Source organism: Heptranchias perlo, chromosome 5 (genome assembly GCF_035084215.1).
Source record: "Heptranchias perlo isolate sHepPer1 chromosome 5, sHepPer1.hap1, whole genome shotgun sequence".
Taxonomy (NCBI): Eukaryota; Metazoa; Chordata; class Chondrichthyes; order Hexanchiformes; family Hexanchidae; genus Heptranchias; species Heptranchias perlo.
The window spans coordinates 108,631,066-108,644,404 of record NC_090329.1 but is presented as its reverse complement, the minus strand read 5'-3'; the positions used below and the strand labels follow the sequence as shown (position 1 = coordinate 108,644,404).

General features: G+C 45.0%; 1 protein-coding gene across 2 annotated transcripts in view; it reads right to left on the bottom strand.

The window, feature by feature from the left end:
* Positions 1 to 13,339, bottom strand: part of prdm1a (PR domain containing 1a, with ZNF domain) — a 97,041-nt gene that overhangs the window by 31,765 nt on the left and 51,937 nt on the right. The window contains exon 1 of one of the 2 annotated variants that reach the window (XM_067984958.1): positions 537 to 1,011. The exons of the other annotated variant lie outside the window; for it this stretch is intronic. The gene's annotated coding sequence lies outside the window, so the exon portion shown is untranslated. Of the gene's footprint in view, positions 1 to 536; positions 1,012 to 13,339 lie in introns of those variants that run through there. 2 annotated transcript variants of the gene reach the window in all.

Genomic DNA, 13,339 nt, shown 5'->3' with positions numbered 1-13,339 from the left:
TAAAATAAATAAATCGTCACACCAACCAGGCACGTGATAAGTTCCTTCAATTGGACAATTTCTTTCCTGACCTGAGAAACATACAAAACAGCCTAAGTAAACTCATGCAACTCCTTTTCCTTCTAATCAATTTCCTGGTCTTAACTCTGTCAATGCCAGCACATACTGAACATACGTGTCTTGTTAGAATTACCAGAATGATTTGGAAATAGGAAGAAAACTACGAGCTTTTGAAATCGTTCCATGTAAATAGTTCTGGGTTACCTATACATAAAAGCACACACGTAGCCCTAGCTTAGGCTGAGCTCCTGACTAAAAGGTTAACTGTGTAAATACAAGAAGCAATTAAAACACACAAAACAGAATAAGTACTATTTAAGGAAATGTAATTATAAAGTTCTTGTTCCATAAGAAGGGAAAACAAAAACGGGAGGGGGTGGAGAGAAGAAATGGTAAGAGTGCTAACCTGCTCAGATAAACAGTTCACTGCAGAGATGCCCCTGTGGGACGTGGAGATTTGGAAAGGTTTTACTCACGGTGCTTGAGCCCCATGTCAATCTCTTCCTTCTATCTGCCTCTGCCATTGGGCTGTAGGAAGGACATCCTGTGATGAAGGGACACAATGCCCCATTTGTTTACTAATGGGAATGTGGACCCGCATTCCTGCTTCTCCTTACAAAACAAACCAGACACTTCACTTCCTTCACCATCCCTGTCCTCCCGACAGCAGCACTGATAACACACTCCCATATGTGGCCATAAAGATCCCCGGACGTCAGCCAGTGTTTAAACAGGCTCTCTCCCCTATTCCCTCCACATTTTCGTAGAAAACCTCAATTAGCTTCCATCAATCGGCAGTTCTCAAGTACATTGTTATTTCAGTTATACCAAGTCTGCAGTACTTTTATGAATCGCTGCATGGCCAGTCATCTGGAGAAATCCCCCAGTAGGTCCTTGGATTGCTATCAGTGCCGTTCACCAACTGACAGATGTCACACAGGCTTCAGCTGCCGAGCGCACGCTGGCTTTCAGCTCTCTCTCTCTCTCTCAGATCAGTAGTGTGTGTGCACCAAAGAGTATTTAAAAAAAACAGGGGGAAGGGACTCCCTCTCTATAACTTGCATTTCTCACACATGTACACACACACAGCCCTGCGACATCATTCACAACATCGCCGCTGGTCACTTCCTTGGAATCGGGCTGGCTCTACAGTAAATGATGACTTAACATTGCCAACATTTGCTGATGTATATATTTCTTTGCTGGCAACTCAGCCGTAAAAGAACAAGATTCTGTTTAAAAACCACACGCGGTTTCAACGCGGCTCAGATGTGTTTTTTTTTAAACCCATCAAACAGTGGGAGAGATTTTCTCACAAATACAACCGCTCTCAGAAACCTAGGTTTTAAAGAGGGGGGGAAAAAAAAAACTTTTAAGAAAATAAAACACGCACAAACTGTGACCACAATAGGTTTGGGTATTTGTTTCTTAAAAAGACAGGGCGGGGTTAAGGGTTAGTCCTTCCTGCGCTTGAATTCTCAAAAAGCCACCCCTTTCAAAACACACTTGGAAAGGTCAACACTTTTGATGAGATTTCATTAGAAAATCTTTAATTTGCGTCTAGGATTTGCGTTAAAAGAACAACAACAAAAAGTAGCTCAGCTCCACAGTTCTTAAAATTAAAAGTACCCAAGTTGTCCCCTTAGTGGTTAGGCAACCTCCGACAGACTCGTGCTTTTATTCAGCAACAATGGGAGAGGCTAAACTGAAGATTCATATAAGGGAACAGTTTCTCAGGTGCCACCAGTTATTTGGATACCTCGCCCAAATAGCTTTCCTTGAACTGTGAGCCGGAATGGTGGGAACAAGCAATGTGTTTCACCACTGAGGCTGGTGTGGGGGTGGAGTGGAGTGTGGTGGTGGGGGGGAAATGGCATTGAAACCCAGCCCAGCCCAATCCTGTCCTCAACCGAGGTCTGCGCTTATGCACTTTCCAGTAGAGGTCCAGTAAGATAGCAACCCGAAGCAGGAACCAGGGCTGATTTTAATCCATCCTTAGGCGGAGGTGGTAAGGCCAAATTGTAGTTGTGTTCCACTAACTCAGCACAGACTGATTTGGAGGCAACCTGGCCTTGCAGTGGATTTACCCACTGTGCCATTGGGGGAGCTGGAGGTCACATATTCTAAAAACAGCAAAAATAATTTAAAACTTTTGGGTGTGGGGGTGTGGGGGTGTGGGGGGGGGGGAACGGGGACACACTGGGGTAGGTGGGAAAGATGTTAAACAAAAAGCTTAAAACAAACAGAAGAGCTTAAAGATTTCATGATTTTGTTACTGTGAAGAAAGAGAATAATGTAAGGAAATTTGTCTGATAACGCTCCTGTGAAGCGCCTTGGGACACTGTTGTTGGAAGAAAGAACTTTCATTTATACAGTGCCTCTGAGGAGAGATCGAGTGGAATGGGCCTAAACTCTCTGGAGATTAGAGGAATGAGAGGTGAAATCATTGAAACATATAAGATTCTGAGAGGGCTTGACAGGGTAAATGCTGAGAGGCTGTTTCCCTTGGCTGGAGAGTCTAGAACTAGGGGGCATGGTCTCAGGATAAGGGGTCAGCCATTTAGGACTGAGATGAAGAGAAATCTCTTCACTCAGAGGGTTGTGAATCTTTGGAATTCTCTACCCCAGAGGGCTGTGGATGCTCAGTCGTTGAGTATATTCAAGGCTGAGATCGATAGATTTTTGGACCGCTGCAGTCCGTGTGGTGAAGGTTCACCCACAGTGCTGTTAGATGGACCAGTTGGGCTGAATGGCCTGTTTCTCTGCTGTACATTCTATGTAATATACTCCGCAGTCAGCATCCAAATCTGCAGTAAGTGCTAATCGTGCCTAATTTAGCACACCGGTGATTAAATTGTGCTTTTCACTAAAGAATAAGTATAATAGGCCAAGGCCACTAAATCAATGGCCCATCGATGGCAGCTCACAGCTTGGTGAAGAAGGAAGAGTGCTGGGAAATGACACTTTTGTTATTAAAGAGAGAAAACTTGGGCAGCAATGATCTAACTGAATGACAGAATAGGCTCGAGGGGCTGAATGGCCTCCTCCTGCTCCTATTTTCCTAACAATCTTCCCTCCTCACACTGGGGACAGCAGACATACCGTTGCTTCATGTCAGGAGTGAGACGCTGTACAATTAGCCGAACAGAGCGCTGCACGGGACTGACTGATTGTCAGACTTCATAATCATAGAGTCAAGACGCTTAGGAATTAGAAAATATGTTCATACAATCCATTAACTTATAGACATGGAATTTAAATTAATGTGTACACCACTTCATTGATCTTCATCATGGTTTTCATTTTTCCTTACATTTTTTTCGCCCACACATTTCAGTACCAAACAGAAGACAAAGGGCTGAGTTTGTATGTGTCAGTGTGAAGCCTCACCCACTGGGAGTGCATATTGGAAATTCACATTCACTATTCCCATGATTTTCCATCCATTAAAATTTGTTTTTAAAAAATGTTCCTTTTTACGCATTAGCGATTGGAAAGACCATTCCATGTAAATTGGGAAGCTATTGTTTGTAAGTGGATCCATGTCACAAGCCCCCAACTCCCTTCCTGAAAACCATCATTAGCCAAGTCTTTGGCATTGTAATAGTGTGTTATAGACAGTGTCATTCCTTGTCAATCAACATAGCTAAACTCCATTTTTTTTCCGTTAAATATTTACGCATGCTCAGCCTTCCTATAATGTTCAAAAGAATTTGAAGTGAATTATTCAAAATTAAAGCCCAATAGCATCCCTGTTTGGTTGATAGTTTTAATCTACAGCCCAAACAGAAGGAAATCTACATGATCTATAATAATCATCGCTTAACCCCTCCCCACCAAAAAAAAAATCAATCTTTATTATCAGTCAGAGGGAGATAGAAGAGCAAATATGTAGGCAAATTTCTGAGAAGTGCAAAAACAATAGGGCAGTAATAGTAGGGAATTTCAACTACCCTAATATTAACTGGGATACAATCAGTGCAAAAGGTATAGAGGCCGCAGAATTCTTAAATTTGCATTCAGGACAACTTTTTTAGCCAGTATGTAGCAAGCCCAACAAGAGGTGGGGTAGTTCTGGATTTCGTTTTTTTTTATTCGTTCATGGGATGTGGGCGTCGCTGGCGAGGCCAGCATTTATTGCCCATCCCTAATTGCCCTTGAGAAGGTGGTGGTGAGCCGCCTTCTTGAACCGCTGCAGTCCGTGTGGTGACGGTTCTCCCACAGTGCTGTTAGGAAGGGAGTTCCAGGATTTTGACCCAGCGACGATGAAGGAACGGCGATATATTTCCAAGTCGGGATGGTGTGTGACTTGGAGGTTAACGTGCAGATGGTGTTGTTCCCATGTGCCTGCTGCTCTTGTCCTTCTAGTTGGTAGAGGGCGCGGGTTTGGGAGGTGCTATCGAAGAAGCCTTGGTGAGTTGCTGCAGTGCATCCTGTGGATGGTACACACTGCAGCCACTGCGCTGGTGGTGAAGGGAGTGAATGTTTAGGGTGGTGGATGGGGTGCCAATCAAGCGGGCTGCTTTGTCCTGGATGGTGTCGAGCTTCTTGAGTGTTGTTGGAGCTGCACTCATCCAGGCAAGTGGAGAATATTCCATCACACTCCTGACTTGTGCCTTGTAGATGGTGGAAAGGCTTTGGGGAGTCAGGAGGTGAGTCACTCGCTGCAGAATACCCAGCCTCTGACCTGCTCTTGTCGCCACAGTATTTATATGGCTGGTCCAGTTAAGTTCCTGGTCAATAGTGACCCCCAGGATGTTGATGGTGGGGGATTCGTCAATTGTAATGCCGTTGAATGTCAAGGGGAGGTGGTTAGACCCTCTCTTGTTGGAGATGGTCATTGCCTGGCACTTGTCTGGCGTGAATGTTACTTGTCACTTATGAGCCCAAGCCTGGATGTTGTCCAGGTCTTGCTGCATGCGGGCTCGGACTGCTTCATTATCTGAGGTAATTTTAGTTTTAGGGAATGAAGCTGGGCAGGTGGAAGGGGTATCAGTGGAAGAGCATTTTGGTGGTAGTGATCATAATTCAGTCAGATTTAGCATAGTTATGGAAAAGGATAAAGATAGAACAGGAATAAAAGTTCTAAATTCGGGAAAAGCCAATTTTACTAAGCTGAGAGGTGAGTTAACATAAAGTGGACTGGAAACAGCTACTTGAAGTGTCATAGCAGTGGGAGGCATTCAAGGGGGAGATTCAAGGGGTTCAGAGTAAACATGTTCCCACATAGAAAAAGGGTAGGACTGCCAAATATAGAGACCCCTGGATGACAGGGTAAGATAAGGCAAAAAAGGGAAACTTACGTCAGACACTGAGAGCTCAATACTGCAGAAAGCCTAGAGGAGTATAGAAAGTGCAGGGGTGAAATTAAAAAGGAAATTAGGAAAGTAAAGAGAGGGCATGAAAAAATACTGGCAATTAAAATTCAGGAAAACCCAAAAATGTTTTATAAATACATAAAGAGCAAGAGGATAACTAAGGAAAGAGTAGGGCCCATTAGAAACCGAAAAGGTAACCTATGTGTGGAGGAGGAAGATGTGGGTATGATTCCTAATGAATAGTTTGCATCTATCTTCACAAAAGAGGCGGACGATGCAGACATTGTAGTTAAGGAGGAGGAATGTGAAATATTGGATGGGATAAACATAGTGAGAGAGGAAGTATTGTGTTGGAAATAAGTTGTGAAGAGAACATAAGGAGTCTGCAAAGGGATATAGATAGGTTAAGTGAGTGGGCAAAAATTTGGCAGATGGAGTATAATGTGGGAAAATGTGAACTTGTCCACTTTGGCAGGAGGACTAGAAAAGCATATGTTATTTAAATGGAGAGAGATTGCAGAACTCTGAGGTACAGAGGGATCTGGGTGTCCTAGTACATGAATCACAAAAAGTTAGTATGCAGGTACAGCAAGTGATTAGGAAGGCAAATGGAATGTTGTCATTTATTGCAAGGGGAATGGAATATACAAGTAGAGATGTTTTGCTACAGTTGTACAGGGCATTGGTGAGACCACATCTAGAATACTGTGTGCAGTTTTGGTCTCCTTATTTAAGAAAGAACATAATTGCTTTGGAGGCGGTTCAGAGAGGGTTCACTAGACTCATTCCCAGGATGAGGGGGTTATCTTATGAGGAAAGGTTGGACAGGTTGGGCCTGTATACACTGGAGTTTGGAAGAACGAGAGGTGATCTTATTGAAACATATAAGATCCTGAAGGGACTAGAAGGGGTAGATGCTGAGAGGATGTTTCCCCTTTTGGGAGAGACCAGAACTAGGGGCCAGTTTAAAAATAAGGTGTCTCCCATTTAAGAAGGAGATGAGGAGAATTTTTTTCTCTCAGAGAGTCATGAGTCTGTGGAACTCTCTTCCCCAGAGAACAGTGGAGGCAGGGTCATTGAATATTTTTAAGGCTGAGTTAGATAGATTCCTGATTAACAAGAGAGTCAAAGGTTACAGTAGGTAGACTGGAAAGTAGGGTTGAGGTCACAATCAGATCAGCCATGATCTTAGCAAATGGCAGAGCAGGCTCGAGGGGCCGAATGACCTACTCCTGCTCTTAATTCATATTAAAGGGTTCAGCATCTTTGAAAGTAGATAAATCGCCAAGCCCGGATTAAATGTATCCCAGGCTGTTAAAGAGAAGCAAGGGAGGAAATAGCAGAGGCTCTGACCATCATTTTCCAATCCTGCCTGGCTACAGCCATGGTGCCGGAGGATTGGAGGACTGCTAACATTGTACCCTTGTTTAAAAAGGGAGAAAAAGATAGACCAAGTAATTATAGGCCATTCAGTCTAACCTCGATGATGGGCAAATTATTGGAATCAATTCTGAGGGACAGGATAAATCGTCATTTAGAAAGGCACGGGTTAATCAAGGACAGCCAGCATGGATTTGTTAAGGGAAGGTTGTGTCTGACTAACTTTGGTTGAATTTTTTGAGGAGGTGACAAGAAGGGTCAATGAGGGTAACGTGTTTGGTGTGGTATAGAATCATAGAATCATAGAAGTTACAACATGGAAACAGGCCCTTCGGCCCAACATGTCCATGTCGCCCAGTTTATACCACTAAGCTAGTCCCAATTGCCTGCACTTGGCCCATATCCCTCGATACCCATCTTCCCCATGTAACTGTCCAAATGCTTTTTAAAAGACAAAATTGTACCCGCCTCTACTACTGCCTCTGGCAGCTCGTTCCAGACACTCACCACCCTTTGAGTGAAAAAATTGCCCCTCTGGATCCTTTTGTATCTCTCCCCTCTCACCTTAAATCTGTGCCCCCTCGTTATAGACTCCCCTACCTTTGGGAAAAGATTTTGACTATCGACCTTATCTATGCCCCTCATTATTTTATAGACTTCTATAAGATCACCCCTTAACCTCCTACTCTCCAGGGAATAAAGTCCCAGTCTGTCTAACCTCTCCCTGTAAGTCAAACCATCAAGTCCCGGTAGCATCCTAGTAAATCTTTTCTGCACTCTTTCTAGTTTAATAATATCCTTTCTATAATAGGGTGACCAGAACTGTACACAGTACTCCAAGTGTGGCCTCACCAATGCCCTGTACAACTTCAACAAGACATCCCAACTCCTGCATTCAATGTTCTGACCAATGAAACCAAGCATGCTGAATGCCTTCTTCACCACCCTATCCACCTGTGACTCCACTTTCAAGGAGCTATGAATCTGTACTCCTAGATCTCTTTGTTCTATAACTCTCCCCAACGCCCTACCATTAACGGAGTAGGTCCTGGCCCGATTCGATCTACCAAAATGCATCACCTCACATTTATCTAAATTAAACTCCATCTGCCATTCATCGGCCCACTGGCCCAATTTATCAAGATCCCGTTGCAATCCTAGATAACCTTCTTCACTGTCCACAATGCCACCAATCTTGGTGTCATCTGCAAACTTACTAACCATGCCTCCTAAATTCTCATCCAAATCATTAATATAAATAACAAATAACAGCGGACCCAGCACCGATCCCTGAGGCACACCGCTGGACACAGGCATCCAGTTTGAAACACAACCTTCTACAACCACCCTCTGTCTTCTGCCGTCAATCCAATTTTGTATCCAATTGGCTACCTCACCTTGGATCCCGTGAGATCTAACCTTATGTAACAACCTGCCATGCGGTACCTTGTCAAACGCTTTGCTAAAGTCCATGTAGACCACATCCACTGCACAGCCCTCATCTATCTTCTTGGTTACCCCTTCAAAAAACTCAATCAAATTTGTGAGACATGATTTTCCTCTCACAAAACCATGCTGACTGTTCCTAATCAGTCCCAGCCTCTCCAAATGCCTGTAGATCCTGTCCCTCAGAATACCCTCTAACAACTTACCCACTACAGATGTCAGGCTCACTGGTCTGTAGTTCCCAGGCTTTTCCCTGCCGCCCTTCTTAAACAAAGGCACAACATTTGCTACCCTCCAATCTTCAGGCACCTCACCTGTAGCGGTGGATGATTCAAATATCTCTGCTAGGGGACCCGCAATTTCCTCCCTAACCTCCCATAACGTCCTGGGATACATTTCATCAGGTCCCGGAGATTTATCTACCTTGATGCGCGTTAAGACTTCCAGCACCTCCCTCTCTGTAATATGTACACTCCTCAAGACATCACTATTTATTTCCCCAAGTTCCCTAACATCCATGCCTTTCTCAACCGTAAATACCGATGTGAAATATTCATTCAGGATCTCACCCATCTCTTGTGGTTCCGCACATAGATGACCTTGTTGATCCTTAAGAGGCCCTACTCTCTCCCTTGTTACCCTTTTGCCCTTTATGTATTTGTAGAAGCTCTTTGGATTCACCTTTGCCTGATCTGCCAAAGCAATCTCATATCCCCTTTTTGCCCTCCTGATTTCTCTCTTAACTCTACTCCGGCAATCTCTATACTCTTCAAGGGATCCACTTGATCCCAGCTGCCTATGCATGTCATATGCCTCCTTCTTATTTTTGACTAGTGCCTCAATCTCCCGAGTCATCCAAGGTTCCCTACTTCTACCAGCCTTGCCCTTCACTTTATAAGGAATGTGCTTACCCTGAACCCTGGTTAACACACTTTTGAAAGCCTCCCACTTACCAGACGTCCCTTTGCCTGCCAACAGACTCTCCCAATCAACTTCTGAAAGTTCCTGTCTAATATCATCAAAATTGGCCTTTCCCCAATTTAGAATTTTAACTTTTGGGCCAGACCTATCCTTCTCCATAGCTATCTTAAAACTAATGGAATTATGATCACTGGTCCCAAAGTGATCCCTCACTAACACTTCTGTCACCTGCCCTTCCTTATTTCCCAAGAGGAGGTCAAGTTTTGCCCCCTCTCTAGTCGGGCCATCCACATACTGAATGAGAAATTCCTCCTGAATACACTCAACAAATTTCTCTCCATCCAAGCCCCTAATGCTATGGCTGTCCCAGTCAATGTTGGGAAAGTTAAAGTCCCCTACTATTACCACCCTATTTTTCTTGCAGCTGTCTGTAATCTCCTTACATATTTGCTCCTCAATTTCCCGTTGACTATTTGGGGGTCTGTAGTACAATCCTATCAAAGTGATCTCTCCCTTCTTATTTTTCAGTTCTACCCATATGGACTCAGTGGGCGAACCCTCGGATATATCCCCTCTCACTACTGCCGTGATGTTCTCCCTAATCAAGAACGCAACTCCCCCTCCTCTCTTACCTCCTGCTCTATCTTTCCTATAGCATCTGTACCCTGGAACATTGAGCTGCCAGTCCTGCCCCTCCCTTAGCCATGTTTCAGTAATAGCTATAACATCCCAGTCCCATGTACCCATCCATGCCCTGAGTTCATCTGCCTTGCCCATCAGACTTCTTGCATTGAAATAAATGCAGTTTAATCTAGTCTTCCCTTGGTCTTTGCCCTGCTTTCTCAGACCATCTGTCCGGTCATGTTCTGTACACTCTCCCTTACTGCCTTTTGTTTCTGTCACCACTTTATTTCCCACTGACTTCCTGCATCGGTTCCCATCCCCCTGCCACATTAGTTTAAACCCTCCCCAACAGCGCTAGCAAACACTCCCCCTAGGACATTGGTTCCAGTCCTGCCCAGATGCAGACCGTCCAATTTGTACTGGTCCCACCTCCCCCAGAACCGGTTCCAATGGCCCAGGAATTTGAATCCCTCCCTCTTGCACCATCTCTCAAGCCACGTATTCATCTTAGCTATCCTGTCATTCCTACTCTGACTAGCCCGTGGCACTGGTAGCAATCCTGAGATTACTACCTTTGAGGTCCTACTCTTTAGTTTAACTCCTAACTCCCTAAATTCAGCTTGTAGGACCTCATCCTGTTTTTTACCTATATCGTTGGTGCCTATATGCACCACGACAACTGGCTGTTCACCCTCCCCCTCCAGAATGTCCTGCAGCCGCTCCGAGACATCCTTGACCCTTGCACCAGGGAGGCAACATACCATCCTGGAGTCTCGGTTGCGTCCGCAGAAACGCCTGTCTATTCCCCTTACAATCGAGTCCCCTATCACTATAGCTCTGCCACTCTTTTTCCTGCCCTCCTGTGCAGCAGAGCCAGCCACGGTGCCATGAACCTGGCCACTGCCACCTTCCCCTGGTGAGCCATCTCCGCCAACAGTATCCAAAACGGTATACCTGTTTTGGAGGGAGATGACCGCAGGGGACCCTTGCACTGCCTTCCTACTCTTCCTCTGTCTGTTGGTCACCCATTCACTATCTCCCTCAGTAATTTTTATCTGCGGTGTGACCAACTCACTGAACGTGCTATCCACGACTTTCTCAGCATCGCGGATGCTCCAAAGTGAGTCCATCCGCAGCTCCAGAGCCGTCAAGCGGTCAAACAATAGCTGCAGCTGGACACACTTCCCGCAGGTGAAGGAATCAGGGATACAGGAAGGATCCCTGAATTCCCACATCCCACAAGAGGAACATGACACGGCGCTGGGATCTCCTGCCATGACTTAACCCTTAAATTAGACTGGTCAAAAAAGTAAAAGCCCATGGGATCCAAAGGAAAGTGGCAAGTTGGATCCAAAATTGGCTCAAGTGGCAGGAAGCAAAGGGTAATGGTTGACGGGTGTTTTTGCTACTGGAGGGCTGTTTCCAGTAGCATTCCGCAAGGCTCAGTACTGGGTCCCTTGCTTTTTGTGGTATATATTAATGATTTGGACTTGAATGTGGGGGGCTTGATTAAGAAGTTTGCAGATGATACACAAATTGGCCGTGTGGTTGATCGTGAGGAGGGAAAGCTGTAGACTGCAGGAAGATATCAATAGACTGGTCAGATGGGCAGAAAAGTGGCAAATAGAATTCAATCCAGAGAAGTGTGAGGTAATGCATTTGGGGAGGGCAAACAAGGCTTTTTTTTTCATTCGTTCATGGGATGTGAGTGTCACTGGCGAGGCCGGCATTTATTGCCCATCCCTTATTGCCCTTGAGAAGGTGGTGGTGAGCTGCCTTCTTGAACCGCATGGGAGTACACAATAAATGGGAGGATCCTGAGAGGTGTAGAGGAAGTGAGGGACCTTGGAGTGCATGTCCACAGATCCCTGAAGGTAGCAGGACAGGTAGATAAAGTGGTTAAAAAGGCATACGGGATACTTTCCTTTATTATTCTAAATCTAACAGCTAACTTATTTGTAACTCCTCTCCATGGGTTAGTCCTTGCAGGCTGATAAACAGACTGAACGTTCAGCCACAAGAGACATTTTTTCTCACAGGCTGTCTGATCAGGGGTTGTGAGTATTACAGCTACTGCAAAAAAAACATAGGATCACAGGCTCACTAATAATGGCTCAGGCTTCAAATGCACTCCCAGGTGTGCATTTGAGCCATACACACCTGGACGGCCTTCAGCTTGATCCGTCAGTCTGTGCTCAGTTAGCTGTCACAAGGGCAGCAGTAATTACACTACAATGGGCCTCAGCATTCTTGGTTTGAAGGAGAGTGAGAACAAAACAAGTTGCATTTATATAGCGCCTTTAACGTAGTAAAACATCCCACGGCGCTTCACAGGAGCATAATCAGACAAAAATTGACACAGAGCAACAGACGGAGACATTAGGACAGGTGACCAAAAGCTCGGTCAAAGAGTTGGGTTTTAAGAAGCGTCTTAAAGGAGGAGAGAGAGGTAGAGAGGTGAAGAGGTTTAGGGAGGGAATTCCAGAGATTGGGGCCTTGGCAGCTGAAGCACGGCCGCCAATGGTGGGGCGAATTAAATCGGGGATGTATAAGGCCAGAATTGCAGCAAGGCAGAGTTCTCGGAGGGTTGAAGGGCCGGAGGAGGTTACAGAAACAGGGAGGGGTGAGGCCATGGAAGGATTTGAACACGAGAATGAGAATTTTAAATTTGAGGTGTTGGTGGACCGGTAGCCAATGTAGGTCAGCGAGTACAGGAAAAAGAATCATGCAGAGTCTCTGCTCTTGATTGTTAATCAGTAAAAATGTATGTGGAATGGCTTTTAAGAACAGGATCACGTCCTGCTGTGAAACCTCTGATAGTTGAATAACCTGCCAACACTCAGTGTCTAGGACTCTAGGTTCTTACAAAGAATGTCCACTTGGTTGAAGGACTGAAGGATGCTTGGTATCTACGGATCAAGACCTCAGCGTGAGACAGTGAATTCAGGAGAGGAGAAAAATTTAAAACATATATGAAACCATGCATCTTCAGAAGTGAGCAGAAATTCAAGCCTCTTGGGTTCTCCTTCTCCCCAATCCAAATTAGACCAGCTCAGTAGAAGACATTTCTACTGATTGAAGGATGGGGTTGCGTTTCAGCTGAGAAAATTCAACCAATTATCTTCGCTGCCACTCGGGGAGAAGGGAACAGTAATTCAGTAGAAAATAGCATTTTTCCACCCCATTTTCAATCTGCAGGATAATAAACCCTCCCCAGTCAGAATTCAGGGTACAATGGAATTCTCCAAAACCAACAATTATAATTATTGGACTCTTCTTGAATCATGCCTCCATCCCCCAAACCAAACGCAGATGATCCATGAACTGGTGAAATTTGACCAACGGAGTCAGGATACGGGGTTCAGCAGGAATGGACGCCTTGCAGGCTGAACTGGAGGGAGAAGGGAACAGCATCTGAATGGGAGTCCGCAGTTCTGGTGCAAGAGTGACAAAGTCACTCTTTAGACTGCACTTGATGAGAGTTCTTTTTTTCACCCTCAATTCAGATCTTTCATGATAAACAAACGCACAAACACACCCACATCCACACACCCACACATACACACACACACACAAACACACATATACAT